Raw genomic sequence first — 12,956 nt, 5'->3', positions numbered from 1 at the left:
AGTTAAAATCAGATGAGGCTGACTGTTCGCGGGCCATTGCCTGCGAGCGCCCGCGGCCCAGCCACTACCATGAGCCGGGCCAGCAGGCTGCAGAGGCAAGTTTTGAGCTTGTACCGCGGGCTGCTTGCTGCCCGTTGAGCGCAGGAAACCAGGTGCTAAGTCGCGAGCGCGGGCCGGGTTCCGGCAGCACGCCTCATTGCCACGCTCCGACGTGCTGCGTATCGAGTACCTGTACTGCCATGGGCGGCGCCAGCTGCAGCTGCTACGCTCAGGTCACACCAAGGCCATGGGTGCCTTCGTGCGCCTGCAGGGGTCAACCAAGGAGTCCAGCGGCGCGGGGGCCTCAGGAGCCCAGCCTGATGATGGTGGTGGTCCGAGGAACCCCCTTGACAGCATGGGGTCACCAGAGACCCCTCCCAATGGGCGGTGATAGGCCAAGGAGTTCACCCGGTAGCACAGGGGAAGCAGGGGCCCTCCTGACTGCGTGGGGAGACCAGGGAACCTACTTGATGGAAGGGGAGATGTCTTGAAAAGACCAGCTCGATAGATTGGGTGAATTGGAGAGCCCTCCTCGGGACATGAGGTCCTAGAGACCCCAATGATGGATGCTGAGAGGTACCTGACCTTCCCTCATCCATGATAACGGGTCGAATTCTCCCCATGAGGGTTTGGGGCGGCTTGGTTGCTGGCTGGCTGAACTGTGTCAAGCTGAGAGCTACTTACCCTAAAGCATGGGGAGCCAGGACGCCCCCCATGGGACAGAAAGGAGATGCCCTTCTCCTGACCCTGGGCTCCCCTCTCTTGTATTTAACTCTGAAAAGAGCAGACTTTTTGCCAAGAACTTTGAGAAGATACCCTGATGGATGGTTAGAAGCCCTGAATCCCCCTTTGGAAAACTTTCTTCCCATTAATTGAGGCAGACTAGGACTTGGGAGGAAGGGGCTGGGGTATCTTAGCCCTTCTGATCAACTAAAGACCCCTCAAGACCTATACTTGATGGTTCTAAGGGGGGAACCCTGACTCCTCCACCCTTCTCCCAGGACTACTGAACAAAAGGAATAAAATCGGGGATGTGATCTCAAAAATAAATAAATAAATAAATAAATAAATAAATAAATAAATAAATTCAGATGAGGCCATACTGAATTAGGATGGGCCTTAGCCAATGTTTGGTGTCCTTTTAAGAAGAGGAAAATTTGGTCACCAACACACAACAAAAGAAGATGCCAACGTGACAGGTAGAGATTGAAGTGATTACTACCACAAGCCAAGTAACAACAAGGATTATTGGCAACCACCAGAGGCCGAAAGAGGCAAGAAAGGATTCTTCCTTAGAGTCTTCAGAGGGTGCATGGCCCTGCTGACACCTTCATCTTGAATCCTGGCCTGTGGGACTGTGAGAGAATAAATTTCCATTATTTTAAGCTATCTAATTTGTGGTAGCTTATGTGTGGAGTGTGCAAGCTTGCTGTAGGGTTATGGAAGGCATTGGAACTGAACACAACACTTGTATGGAAAAAGTTGGCCCCATCTTGTGAAATGCTGTGCTGGTCATAACATGAAGAGAAAGATGTTCATCAACAGAGGACATACTCTCAAGCATAAGAGCTGTGTGCCCTTCTGATTATGCTCTACACTGATCTACACATGCATAGAGCGACAATCCTGGAAGGTACTACAAGACTCATCTATGAGTGATAAATTCTGGAAAGTTATGATCTGCTTGCTTTAAATTGTCTATCTTTTCTAAGTTTCCCACAGTGAATATGTATTACCTGTGTAAAAATTATGTGTCTCTGGCTACCTGTCATCTATTTATCCACCTACCTATCTTTGATTGCTAGTACTCTCATGTACTCACAGAATCTTTCTAAGTGAAATATTCCCAGGGTACCTTCATTTCTTATAGGTCTGCAGTTAGGAACTACTCCCTATAAGCCTTGGCAGGGGTAAGGGTAGACAAAAATAAAGCCGTATATTTACATGGTATTTGATACTCTTCAAAGATCATACACCAACCCATTCAACCTCATACCCCTCTGATAAGAATTCTCAGGTTCAGGGAGTTGTTAAAGAACTTGTGCCAGGTCTCATAGCTAATAACTCATGGGGCTGTGACTAGCGCTCATGGTCCTGACACCTGGTCCAGTAGCAGTTTCTAGAATGTAAGATCCATAAGGACAGCGCTTTTTGTCTGTCATGTTCCCCAAGCACTTATCTCTCCAGCACTTAGAATGGTGCTTGGCGTATAGGAGGTGATCAGCACATTCTCCTTGAATGAATATGACAAATGCAAGTTCCTCTCTAGAAGCATTTTCTGCTGCTAGGAACAGTTTTGTTCTAGCCAAGCTGCTGTGCTCTGCCAAAGACAGCAGTGTTGCTGGAGGGATCCCACTTTCTTCTCATTCTCTGTCCTTCCATAGCCTGCTCCTCCACTCCCACCCCCCACCCCCAGGCAAAGAACAGCTCACTTCTAGGGATGACCTCTCATATCATTACAAGGAGGCACTTATGTGGTATGATTCAAGGTGAGTCTAAAAAGAGCTCCTTGGGGCACCTGGCTGGCTCAGTCAGTGGAGTGTGTTAACTCTTGATCTCAGGGTTGTGGCTTTAAGCCCAATCTCTATTTTTAGAGATTACTTAAAAATAAAACCTTTAAAATAGATAGGTATATAGACAGACATACAGATAGATAAAGAATAAAAAGAGCCTGTTGCCCAAAAATAGCATCACCCAGAGCCCACGGGAGGGCAGGCTCTGAGGATGGGTGGGCTTCTCAGTTGCAGAATGATTCATTTGGTCCTGTCATAAGGAGCACCTCAAGAAACAGAGGCAGAGGGAGAAAATGGAAGCCAAATGGTTACAGAAGGGTCTCAGTTCAGGAACAGAACAAAAGAAATGCAGAAATTCTCCAAAAGTAAGTCAAAAAGGAAAATTTGTTGAAACAAATAGGAAAAAGGAAGTTGGGCAGAACAGGCAGAAGACATCTCCATCCCTGGCTGTACTGTACCCCTAGCCCAACCTCCAGTTCTCCTGCCTTCTAAGGATATCCCCCTCATCCTCCACACAGGTGACACCTTCCCATCATTCCCACCAGGGCCTGCGGGAGTGGGGGGTGCTCCCCAAAGGCAGGCTTTGTACCCATGTTTTCTTTTCAAGGGCAAATTCCCAGGAAGCTTTAAAGCTACTCGCTGCTCTGCCTGGGGAGGGTTTTGGAGGAGGGGTAATGTGGCTAGTTTCAATGCCAAGAATAGGGTCTCTGGAAGCTGGGAAGCCAGCCAAGAAATTGGAGAAGGGGAGGGAGGGTCAGGGGCCTCCAACCACTGGGGTCAGGAGCAGAGTTCTGGGGACCCTGTAGGATTTCACAATTCTTCTCTTTCCTGGCCTCTTTCACACACTCCAGGACAGGAAAGGGAAGCTAAAAGAGGATTATGAGCCAATTAATTGTAGGAAAGGAAATTGCCTTAAAAAAGAAAGCTCACACTTCTATCTTAATTAAGGATCATTCCTGACTAATTTTCTAGACAAGGAGAAGGTGCAGCTTTGAGCTGCAGGTTTTGAGAGATCACACATTTCTGTGTCCAGGTGGAGCCACATGTATTCTGGAAAAGGAGGCCTTCCAGGTCTTTGAGCACTATGGGAGGGGAGTTGTGAGAGGGTTTTCCTTCTTTTCCAACACTGCATTCTTCTGCCTGGGCATTCTGGGGTTTACAGCATTAGGAGCCTCTAGATACAAAATGCCAACCCAGAATATCACTCATGTGGGAAAGTCCAGGAATTAATGCACTATATCAATTACCAACGTTCTAATTTTCATAATTCTTAACAAAGACCTATCTCAAAATCTACTCCCATCTGAAAAGCACAATGTTCATTTGCAGCTTTAGGACTCAACAGAATTTCTTTCAGTGGGGTGGGTTTGGGGAGTATCCTTCACAAAGTTGGTGAACAATGAAAATTACTGCATCTTCAGAGTTAGCTCCTCTGAAACCGGAAATATGAACAGAGCTGACTTAGTACTAATACTTTCTCTTACTCCTGTAAGAAAGAGGAAAGACTGTGCTCAAGGTAGCAGCGATGTGCGAAAACCACAGTAGAGGTTTTGTAAAGAAGAGCAATTGTGGCTTTTGCACAAGTTATTCCTAAACCGAGGCTGGGGACAGCATATGACACGTTTCAAAGTAGCTTCTGGACTGGTATTTCACTGAAATGAAGACGATCTTTGAGCAAGACCGGAAAGCCAAAAATCTACATTTCATGACCTCTGCAGGAAAGTAATAATTGCATTATGGAACATTCTAGAATGGCAGGCTCAAACCATGGCCCGGAAGAAATGTACACCTTTTTGGGTAGGAGGGGGGGAGGCAGGAAAAATCTAATTCCCAGTGAAGGTTTCTGATAGTTTTCCACTCTCTCCCCACCCCCTCACCTAGTTCTGTGGCTCTTCTTTAGCCGCCTCCTCTAGCACAGGAGATTTGATTCAATAGATGGGGAAAAGGAAGTAGAGGAAACAGAGAAGAAAAATTAATGTCAGCCTCAGGAAGTCCAGAACATTGTTAGCTTAAAAGTTGCCTGCAAATGTTAGCAGAAAAGAGGAAATAACAAAGATCGGAGAAGAAATACATGAAATAGAAAATCAATAGAAAAAAATCAACAAAACTAAGTTAGTTTTTAAAAAAGATAAACAAAATTGATGAATGCTTAGTTAAAACAACTAAAAAGAGAGAGAAGACTCAAATAAGTAAAACCAGAAATGAAAGAAGGGACATTACAACTGATGCCAAGGAAATAAAAGGGATCAAAAGAGTCTAATACAAAGAATTACAAACCAACAAATTGGATAAATCAAAAGAAATGGATAAATTCTTAGAAACCTACAACCTACTAAGAATAAGTTATGAAAAAATAGAAAATCTCAACAGACCAATATGAGTTAGGAGATTGAATCAATAATCACAAATCTCCTAAGACAGAAAAGCCCAGAACCAGATGGCTTTACAGGTAAATTCTACCAAACATTAAAGAAGAATCAATACCATTCATTCTCCAACTTTTCCAAAAAAATTGAAGAGAAGGAAACACTTCCAAACTCATTCTATGATGCCAGCACAATGATACCCGATACCACAAACAAACTATAGGTCAATATCCCTAATGATTATAGAAGCAAAAATCCTCAACAAAATACTAGCAAATTCAACAACTCATTAAAAAGCTCAAATACCACAAGCAAGTGAAATTCATCCCTAGGCTACAAGGATGGTTGAATATGCACAATCAACCAACATGATATTCCACGTGAATAGAATAAAAGATAAAAATCACATGATCATCTCAATGCATGCAGAAAAAGCATTTGACAAAATTCAACACCTTTTCATGATAAAAACTCTAAACAAACTAGGAATAGAAGGAAAGCACCTCAACATAATAAAGACCAAATACAACAAGCCCACAGTTACCATCATACTCAACAGTGGAAAGCTGAAAGCCTTTCCTCTAAGATCAGGAACTAGGCAGCAGGATAGCCCGGGTGGCTCAGCGGTTTACCGCCGCCTTCAGCCCAGGGCCTAATCCTGGAGACTCAGGATCAACTCCCATGTCAGGCTCCCTGCATGCAGCGTGCTTCTCCCTCTGCCTCTCTCTCTCTCTCTCTCTCTCTCTCTCTCTCTCTCTCTCCTCCCACCTCTCTCCTTCTCTGTGTCTCTCATGAATAAATAAACTCTTTAAAAAAAAAAAAAAGGAACAAGGCAGCAATGCCCACTCTTGCCACTTCTATTTACCATAGAACTGGATGTTCTAGCTGGAGTGATCAGGCAAGGAAAAGAAATAAAAGCATCTAAATCAGAAAAGAAATAAAATTATCTCTGTTTGCAGATGACATGATCTTATATATAGAAAACCCTAAAGATTCCTTTCATTTTATTTTTTGAAGATTCCTTTTTAAAAACTGTTAGACACCGGGACACTTGCACCCTGATGTTTATAGCAGCAATGTCCACAATAGCCAAACTGTGGAAGAAGCCTCAGTGTCCATCGAAAGATGAATGGATAAAGAAGATGTGGTTTATGTATACAATGGAATATTCCTCAGCTATTAGAAATGACAAATACCCACCATTTGCTTCGATGTGGATGGAACTAGAGGGTATTATGCTGAGTGAAATAAGTCAATCGGAGAAGGACAAACATTATATGGTCTCATTCATTTGGGGAATATAAAAAATACTGAAAGGGAATAAAGGGGAGAGGAGAAAAAATGAGAGGGAAATATCAGAAAGGGAGACAGAACATGAGAGACTCCTAACTCTGGGAAATGAACTAGGGGTGGTGGAAGGGGAGGTGGGTGGGGAGTGGGGGTGACTGGGTGACGGGCACTGAGGTGGGCACTTGACGGGATGAGCCCTGGGTGTTATTCTATAGGTTGGCAAATTGAACACCAATAAAAAATAAATTTATAATAAATAAATAAATAAATAAATAAATAAATAAATAAAAATAAAAACTGTTAGAACTAATAAGTAAATACAGTAAAGTTATAGGACACAAAATCAATACGCAAAAATCAGTTGCATTTCTATATACTAACAACGAACTCTCTGAAAAGGAAATCAGGAAAATGATTCCATTTATAAATAGTACCAAAAAGAATAAAATGCTGAGGAATAAATTTAAGTAAGGAGGTATAAGACTTGTCTACTGAAAACTACAAAACATTGATTTAAAAAATTAAGCAGATACAAACAAATAAAAAGACAACATTGCATGTACAAGGATTGAAAGACTTAATAATGTGAAAATGTCTATACTACCCAAAGCAATTTACAGATTTAATGCTACTCTAACAAAATTACGATGGAATTATTTACAGAAATAGAAAAAAATCCTAAATATCATGTAGAACAATGAAAGACCCTGAATAGCCAAAACAATCTTGAGAAAGAAGAACAAAGCTGAAAGCCTCATACTTCCTGATTTGAAAATATATTACAAAGCTACAGTAATCAAAACAGCAAGACACTGGCCTGAAGTCAGTCATATAGACCACTGGAAGTGAATAGAGATCCCAGAAGTGAATCCACATTTATACTGTCAACTGATATTTAACAAGGATGCCAAGAATTCACAATAGGAAAGGGATAGTCTCTTTAATTTTTTTTTTTTATGATAGTCACAGAGAGAGAGAGAGAGGCAGAGACACAGGTGGAGGGAGAAGCAGGCTCCATGCACCGGGACCCTGATGTGGGATTCGATCCCGGGTCTCCAGGATCGCGCCCTGGGCCAAAGGCAGGCGCCAAACCGCTGCGCTACCCAGGGATCCCAAGGGATAGTCTCTTTAACAAATGATGTTAGGAAAACTGGATATCTACCTGCAAAAGAATGAAATTGGACCCTTATCTTACACCATACATAAAAATCAACTTAAAATGAATTTAAGGCTTAAACATAAGACCCCAAACCACAAAACTCCTAGAAGAACACATGGGGGGCAGAGAAACACATCATGGTATTGATCTTGGTAAGGACTTCATAGATTTGACGCCAAAAGCACAAGCAACAAAGCCAAAACTAAGCGAGATGACATCAAACTAAAAAGCTGCACAGCAAAGGAAACAATCAAACAGAGTGAAAAGGCAACCTCAGAAAGGGGGAAAATATTTACAAACCATATATCTGACAAGGGGTTAGTCTCTGAAATGTATAAGGAACTTTTACAACTCATAGATTTAAAAAAAAAACCTAACAACCCAATTTAAAAATAGGCTAAGAACTCAAATAGACACTTCTCCAAAGAAGACATATAAATGGCTAACAGGCATATAAAAAAATACTCAATGTCGCTCATCATCAGGGAAATGCAAATCAAAACCACAATGAGACATCACCTCACACCTGTCATGATTGCTACTATTTTTAAAAAAGGTGACAAGTGTTGATGAGAACATAGAGATTGGAACCCTTCCACATGTTGATGCAAAATGGTGCAGCACTATGGAACACAGTATGGAAATTCCTCAAAAAATTAAAAATAGGACCACTTTGTATCCAGCAATCCCACTTCTGGGTATTTATGCAAAATAATTTAAATCAGTATCTTGGAGAAATATTAGCACTTCAATGTTCTTTGCAGCAATAGCCAAGATATGGGAACAAGTTAAATATCTGATGACAGATGATAGGATAAAGAAAATGTAGTATATACATACAGTAGAATATATTCTTCAGTCTTAAAAAAGAAGGATGGCTGAGGAAATTATGCTAAATGAAATAAGTCGGTCGGAGAAAGACACACAAACACAGCATGATTCCATTTATATAAGGCACCTAACATAGTCCAATTCAGAGGCGCCCAGGTGGCACAGTCAGTTAAGCATCTGATTCTTGGTTTCAGCTCAGGTCATGATCTCAGGGTGGTGAGGTTGAGCCCAGCTTCGGGCTCTGCACTGCTTACTGCTGAAGACTTCCTTTCTCTTTGTCCTTTGGGAGGACCTCACCCCACCTCACCCACTCTCTCTCTTTCTCTCTCACTCTCTAAAAAAATAAATAAATAGGGATCCCTGGGTGGCGCAGCGGTTTAGCGCCTGCCTTTGGCCCAGGGTGCGATCCTGGAGATCCGGGATTGAATCCCACGTCGGGCTCCCGGTGCATGGAACCTGCTTCTCCCTCTGCCTGTGTCTCTGCCTGTGTCTCTCTCTGTGTGACTATCATAAATAAATAAAAATTAAAAATAAATAAATAAATAAATAAATAAATAAATCTTTAAAAAAAATAATGAGAGTACCTGCATGGCCCAGTCAGTTAAGTGTTTGCCTTCGGCTCAGGTCATGATCCCAGAGTCCTGGGATTGAGCCCCATATCAGACTCCCTGCTCAGCGAGGAGCCTGCATCTCTTGCTCTCTTTTGTGCCCCCCCCCTCTCTCTATCTCTAATAAAAATAAAACCTTTAAAAAATAAAAAAAATAATAATTCATAGAATCAAAGACTGCAATGGTGTTTGCCAGGGGCTGGGTTGGAGGAAATGGGGAGTTACTAATCAACGGGCATAAATTTTCAGGTTGAGATGAGTAAACTCAAGAGATCTACTGTACAGCATTGTGCCTATATTCATAATAATGTATTGTACAGTTAAAAATTTGTTAAGAGGTGGGGATCCCTGGGTGCCTCAGCGGTTTGGTGCCTGCCTTCAGCTCAGGGCATGATCCTGGAGTCCTGGAGTCCCGGAATCGAGTCCCACATTGGGATCCCTACATGGAGACTGCTTCTCCCTCTGCCTGTGTCTCTGCCTCTCTCTCTCTGTGTGTTGCTCATGAATAAATAAATAAAATCTTAAAAAATAATAATAAAATTTGTTAAGAGGCTGAATCACAGGTGTTCTTACAACAATAAAATAAAATTTTAAAACCTGAAAAAAAAGCATAAAAAATTAAACTGCCTATCATCAGTCTCACACATAAATATTTATTGAAACTATGTCAAGTAAAATATTAGTAAAGGAAATCGAACAGTGTGTCAATATACCTTCACCAAGAGGGACCCATTCAAGTCATGCAAGAATGGTTTCATAGTGGAAAATCTATTAATCAAATTTATTTTAATAACAGAACAAAGGAAAAACACTATTGTAATCCATGGTGGAAAAGCAAAAAATTCACCATCAATCCCTGAGAATGATTTTAGAAAAAGAGTATTGACATTCATAAGGTACATGTATCTTTCAGTCCTATTATCTCTACAACCTTGGCCATATCCATCCTGTTTGTGCCTCAGTTTCCAAATATTTTTTAAAGATTTTATTTATTTATTTATTCATGAGAGAGATAGAGAGGCAGAGACACAGGCAGAGGGAGAAGCAGGCTCCATGCAGCGAGCCTGGCGTGGGACTCGATCCCAGATCTCCAGGATCACGCCCTGGGCCGAAGCAGGCGCTAAACCACTGAGCCACCCAGGGATTCCCTGAGCCACCCAGGGATTGTCAGTTTCCAAATATTTTAAACAGGGATAATAATATATGTTTCTAATGCCATGAAGATTCAACAAGATATAGAAAGTCCGATCACTCAACACCAATTCCTCCCACCCTCTTATGGCCTTTTTTTCTCTTGTTTGTAACAGTCATTAACGCCGTGTGACATGCACTAAGGAAAGTGATATACTCTCATTTTTCTGTTGTCTGGGTGTTTTTCATCTGCACCAGTGGATGTAGGATGCTTTCACTGCTGCTCTAGCTTGTGTTTGCTCCTGCATGGCCTTGACAACAAAGTAACACTCTTCGTATCTGCCCCTCCATGCTAACTCCTAGACCCCCTTAAAGGAAGGTTGTACTGATTGGCTTTACTGGTATTAAGCCAATGGTTCGCAGCCCTGGTGGGAACTTTAAATTCTCCACCTGAGCAGCTTTCTCAAGCGATCCTCCTGGGTAGCTAGAATTGCAAGCTGGTGCAGCCGTCATTCCTCTCCAAGTTCCAGGTGCGTTTACTATCTTTACACAAATTGTCATATATGCTATTTGATTTTGAAATTAGTTTTGATTCATTACTCAAAATTGACCACCTGACTCCATAAGATCCTAAAAGACCATTCATTAGAGTAAGTGTGTTTGCAGAAAGGAAGAGGACATTAAAAAGAGGGCAGAGAGGAAGTAACCAAACCTTAGGAGAATCTCAAATTTAGGTCAAAGAAGAAAAAAAAACAAGGAGGGGGTTGAAAGAGAATCAGGACTGGGTGGTACCGTAGAAACGCAAGAGGGGAAAAGATGCAAGATGAACTAAGCTCCTCTTTCTTGTCTCCCCCGAAGCTCCGCCCACCTCCCCACTCAGGGAAGGCTTTTCCTGGCCTTATTGGCTTGGACTGACCCTCAGCACTAGAAGGACGCCACCTAGCTTCCCAATTCCACCCTTTTCCAAGCACGCGGCATCAGACAAGTTAGTAAATTCTTTGTGTCTTCATCTCATCATCTTCAAAACGGGGACTATAGTCTCGGCTCCTAGGGCTATTGCAAGTCCTAAACAAGAACAGCAATATACTATGTGGAGAGTTAGCTATTGTTTTATATAGAGAGAGTTAAATAAATATATAGAGAGTTAAATATAAATATATGTAGTTGAGTAACCCCCATTGTAGATCTTCTTAGTGCCCTACATTCCCCTTCTGTAATGTTTGTCCCAATTGTCATCTGACAATTTCTCTTGCTGATTAAACCAGCTCCACCAGAAGAATCTCCCTTTCGAGTAACTCAAAGCCAACTGATTTGAGACCCTAATTACATCTGCAGAATCCCTTCACCTTTGCCATACAACATAACATAATCACAGGAGTAATCACCCATCATACTCCTAGGTCCTGCCCATATGCCAGTGGAGGGGGTTATACAAAGCATGTAACACAGGGTGTAGGAATCTCCAGGACTGTCTTAGAATTCTGCCTACCACAGTGATGATTTGATCACTCTCTCTCCCACTAGATCATAAAGTCCACAAGGGCAGGGGCGATTTCTGTTTTGTAGAATGAATGAACAAATGAATCAAAGAAGAATGCAAGACAACTAAGGGAAAATAGTTGTATATGTATGTGTTTTGATTCATAGAAAGCCTTGCTACCGTGTTCAAGAAGTTGAGGTACCCTTTACAACTTCACAAAAGCTTTTGGAAAACTGTAGAGTGTATAAACCAGGTAGGCATCAAAGCTGAACCCCTCTTTGGTGCTCGTCCTGGTATCAAAGGCAATGGGGGTGCTACCTGGGGCCTCTGCTGACCTGAGCAGTTCCTCAACCACAGGGTCTCCACACACCCAGCTAGCTCTTGGCCAGCACACAGAACTTAACACCTGGCACTCCTAACACAGGGGCACCATCTTATCTCAACTGTTTATGAAGAGATCAAGGGCATTCTGAGGGAGGGAAGGAGGGGGAGAGATGGCATCTAAGGCCAAACCGAAGCACTTCAGAGAATGAATTAGACCTCACCTCAAAGGCACCCAGGTGTTTTTGCTTGGTGTGTTTGAAGTTTTGCAGTTGATAAATGGTATTTACTGTACAGCATTCTATTGCCCTGCTATTCACTTGCCCCATTCCTCTCCTGGCAACTGGGCCCTGTTCTGGGCCAGGACCCAGGATGGGCTCAGGGGCTTCAGTACTTTTTAAAAAGATTTTATTTGTTTGTTTGTTTGTTTGTTTAAGAGAGAGGGAAAGGTGGTGGGGAGGGACAGAGGGAGAGGCAGAGAATCTCAAGCAGACTCCAGGCGGAGTGCAGAGCCTGACATGGTGCTCAATCCCGGGACTCTGAGATCATGACCTGAACCAAAATCAGCCACCCAGGTCCCCCACTTCAATACTTTTTATAACACCTTTATCAAGATATAAATCCCATACCATATAATGCCCCCATTTAAGGTGTGCAGTTCAGGGGCACCTGGGTGGCTTGGTCAATTGGGCAGCCAACTCTTGATTTTGGCTCAGGTTATGATCTCAGGGTCCTGGGATTGAGCCCCGTGTTGGGCTCCACACTCAGGGAGGAGTCTGCTTGAGGATTCTCTCTCCCTCTCCCTCTGCCCCTCCTCCCAATCTTTCTCTCTTAAATAAAAAATAAAAATTTACAAAAAAATCTTTAAAAAATAGCATAGATGGATATCTGAGTGGCTCAGCAGTTGAATATCTGCCTTCAGTTCAGGATGTGATCCCGGGTTCCTGGGATAGAGTCCAGCATTGGGCTCCCCACAGGGAGCCTGCTTCTCTCTCTGCCTGTGTCTCTGCCTCTCTCTGTGTGTTTCTAATGAATAAATAAATAAAATCTTTAAAATAAATAAAATTTTAAAATAGCATAGAACTCAATGTTTTTTTTTAGTATATTCACAGAGTTCTACAACCATTGCCACTACCCAATTCTAGAACATCCTCTTTTGCAGTCATGCCCCATTCCCTGCTCTGATCCCCACTCAATTTTGACAAAGGCAGAATCCCT

At 42.5% G+C, this 12,956-nt stretch overlaps 1 pseudogene; it reads left to right on the top strand.

Moving 5' to 3' along the window:
• Positions 1–69: 69 nt before the first annotated feature.
• LOC112911359 (succinate dehydrogenase assembly factor 1, mitochondrial-like) lies at positions 70–430 on the top strand (annotated as a pseudogene).
• Positions 431–12,956: the final 12,526 nt, after the last annotated feature.

This window comes from Vulpes vulpes, chromosome X (genome assembly GCF_048418805.1).
Source record: "Vulpes vulpes isolate BD-2025 chromosome X, VulVul3, whole genome shotgun sequence".
NCBI lineage: Eukaryota > Metazoa > Chordata > Mammalia > Carnivora > Canidae > Vulpes > Vulpes vulpes.
This window is presented reverse-complemented; position numbering and strand designations above follow the sequence as displayed.